Source organism: Lepus europaeus, chromosome 21 (genome assembly GCF_033115175.1).
Source record: "Lepus europaeus isolate LE1 chromosome 21, mLepTim1.pri, whole genome shotgun sequence".
Lineage (NCBI taxonomy): Eukaryota > Metazoa > Chordata > Mammalia > Lagomorpha > Leporidae > Lepus > Lepus europaeus.
This window is the reverse complement of record NC_084847.1, coordinates 26,344,053-26,347,524: the sequence shown is the minus strand read 5'-3', so window position 1 is coordinate 26,347,524 and position 3,472 is coordinate 26,344,053. Positions and strand designations below refer to the sequence as shown.

Genomic DNA, 3,472 nt, shown 5'->3' with positions numbered 1-3,472 from the left:
GGGGTCCTCAAAAAGTTCCTGGAAAAGAGTAGCTCAGGAAGGAAGAAAAACAGGAAAAAAAACACCACATATTAAGAAAAAACCATTGGCAGGGGGCGGCGTGGTGCCAAAGGGCAGGCCCGGTTGCGGTTGCTGGCTGAACCTGGGAGGTGGAGAAGCCTATCGCTGCTTTGGCCATCGCATCCACCAGGGAGTTCTGTCGCCATTGCCCCTGCCCTGGAGCCCAGGATTGCCCCCGAAGCTCGTGTCTGTGTGCCTGACCCTGCCAGCAGTTCTCTTGCCTTGCAGACCGTGCCTTTTCCATCATGTGCGGTACATTTGCTTACTTAAAACTACCATGTTCTGTGCACAAGACGAGAAATCTTGGAGACTCTAATCAAAGGCCTTCAGGGATTGGAATATAGAGGATACGATTCTGCTGGTGTGGGAGTTGATGGAGGCAATGAAAAAGACTGGGAAGCCAATGCCTGCAAAATCCAGCTCATTAAGAAGAAAGGGAAAGTTAAGGCACTGGATGAAGTCTACAAACAACAGGATATGGATTTGGATGTAGAATTTGATGTGCATCTTGGAATAGCTCATTGGGCAACACATGGAGAACCCAATCCTGTGAATAGCCACCCACAGTGCTCTGATAAAAATAACGTGATCCCAGTGGAAAGAACGGGGCCATCAAAGTAGGAGGTAACTTTCTCTGAAGGGAGGCGAGAACTTCCACTTTGACTATGGCCTTGTCGGAATAGGATCGAAGTTGGCGAACCCTAAAGGCTTCCATAGCCTTGGCAACTCATGGCTAGAGCCTAGGGAGATTACTGACGCCATAAACAAGAGTGTTAAATTGTTAAATCAACATCAGGAGTCACTGTGTACTTGTGTCCCATGTGGGACCTGTCCTTAATAGGTTGTCAAAGGTGAAGTAATGATATAGCTAGTACTGAAACAGTATTTTTACACTTTGTGGTTATGTGTGGGTGCAAACTGATGAAATCTTTGCTTAGTATATACTGAAGCGATCTTCTGTATATAAAGATAATTGAAAATGAAAAAAAAAACCCTTGGTTTTAAATTGGAAATTACATAGAAAAATAATCTTTTTTAAAAAAAAATATCATGCAGAATCTCAGTCATTAATGTGATGTACACTGTTATTTAATGCTATAACTAGTACTCCAACAGTATTTTTTCACTTTGTGTTGCTATGGGAGGACAAACTGTTGAAATCTATATATATACTAAACTGATTTTCTATATATAAAGAGAATTGAAAATGAATCTTGATGGGAATGGAAGGGGAGAGCGAGTGGGAGGGGGGAGGGTTGCGGGTGGGGGGGAAGTTGTGGGGGGGTAGCCTTTGTAATCCATGAGCTGTACTTTGGAAATTTATATTCACTAAATAAAAAATAAATAAAAAAACTTATGATACATCAAAAAATAACGAATTTATTGTTATTCACAATGGAATCATCACTAACTACAAAGACTTGAAAAAGTTTTTGGAGAGCAAAGGCTATGACTTTGAATCTGAAACAGACACAGAGACAATTGCTAAGCTTGTTTAGTATATGTATGAAAATCGGGAAAGTCAAGATATCAGTTTTACTACCTTGGTGAAGAGAGTTATCCAACAACTGGAAGGTGCTTTTGCACTTGTGTTTAAAAGCGTTCATTTCCCTGGACAAGCAGTTGATACAATGTGAGGTAGCCCTCTGCTGATTGGTGTACAGAGTGAACATAAACTTTCTACTGATCATATTCCAATACTGTACAGAACAGGCAAAGACAAGAAGGGGATCTGAGCTGCAATTTCTCTCCTGTGGACAGCACAACTTGCCTTTTCCCTGTTGAAGAAAAAGCAGTGGAATATTACTTTGCTTCTGACGCAAGTGCTGTCATAGAACATACCAAACGCGTCATCTTTAAAGAAGATGATGATGTTGCAGCAGTGGTGGATGGCCGTTTTTCTATCTATTGAATTAAATGAACTGCAGGAGATCACCCTGGACGAGCTGTGCAAACCCTGCAGATGGAACTCCTACAGACCATAAAGGGAAACTTCAGTTAATTTATGCAGAAGGAAATTTTTGAGCAGCCAGAGTCCATGATGAACACAATGAGAGGAAGAATCAACTTTGATGACTATCCTGTGAATCCGGGTGGCTTGAAGGATCACATTAGGGAGATCCAGAGTTGTTGGGGTCTGATCCTTATTGCCTGTAGAACAAGTTACCATGCTGTAGTAGCAACACGTCAAGTTCTGGAGGAGCTGACAGAGTTGCTTGTGATGGTGGACGTGGCCAGTGACTTCTTGGAGAGAAACACACCAGTCTTTCGAGATGATCTTTGCTTTTTCATTAGTCAGTCAGGTGAGACGGCAGATACCCTGATGGGTCTTCAGTACTGTAAAGAGAGAGGCGCTTTAACCATGGGAATCACAAATACAGTTGGCAGTTCTATTTCAAGTGAGACAGACTGTGGAGTTCACATCAATGCTGGTCCTGAAATTGGCATGGCCAGCACAAAGGCTTATACCAGCCAGTTTGTGTCGCTTGTGATGTTTGCTCCCATGATGTACGATGACAAGATCTCCATGCAAGAGAGACACAAAGAGATCATGCTTGCCCTGAAACGGCTGCCTGATTTCATTAAGGAAGTACTCAGCATGGATGATGAGATTCAGAGGCTGGCAACAGAACTGTATAATCAGAAGTCAGTCCTGATCATGGGGTGAGGCTAACATTGCGCCACTTGTCTTGAAGGGGCGCTGAAAATCAAAGAAATTACTTACATGCACTCTGAGGGCATCCTCGCTGGTGAGTTGAAACACGGCCCCCTGGCTTTGGTGGATACGCTGATGCCCGTCATCATGATCATCATGAGAGACCACACTTACGCCAAGTGTCAGAATGCTCTCCAGCAGGTGGTTGCTCAGCAGGAGCGCCCTGTGGTGATTTGTGATAAGGAAGGCGCGGAGACCATTAAGAACTCCAAGAGAACAATCAAGGTGCCCCACTCAGTGGACTGCTTGCAGGGCATCCTCAGCTGCTGGCTTTCCACCTTGCTGTGTTGAGAGGCTATGATGTTGATTTCCCATGGAATCTTGCCAAATCTGTAACTGTAGAGTAAGGAACATTGGAAACTCTGGATAAATAAGCAACACAAGACACCTTTTGTATTTAAAACTTTGATTTGAAATATCACTCCTTGAAGCCTTTTTTAGTAAATCCTTATTTATATATCAGTTATAATTATTCTACTCAGTTTGTGATTTTTGTGAAATTACTTTCAGTAATTGTTGGGGTGGTTTAAATAATGGAATATATGCAAAAGGTTTCAGCTGTTGTTTTCTGTAAAGAATGCTGGGTGTTGAATTTCTGGGTCCTCTACTTCTATCCGAGAGGATTGTATTTTAAAAGTAACTGGTATTTGTTTTACTTTGCTTTGTTCATTCAGACCAATGAAAGAGTAGTACATT

At 42.4% G+C, this 3,472-nt stretch overlaps 1 pseudogene; it reads left to right on the top strand.

Moving 5' to 3' along the window:
• The first annotated feature begins 305 nt into the window (after positions 1-305).
• On the top strand, positions 306-3,228 carry LOC133750647 (glutamine--fructose-6-phosphate aminotransferase [isomerizing] 1-like; annotated as a pseudogene).
• The last annotated feature ends 244 nt before the right edge of the window (positions 3,229-3,472 follow it).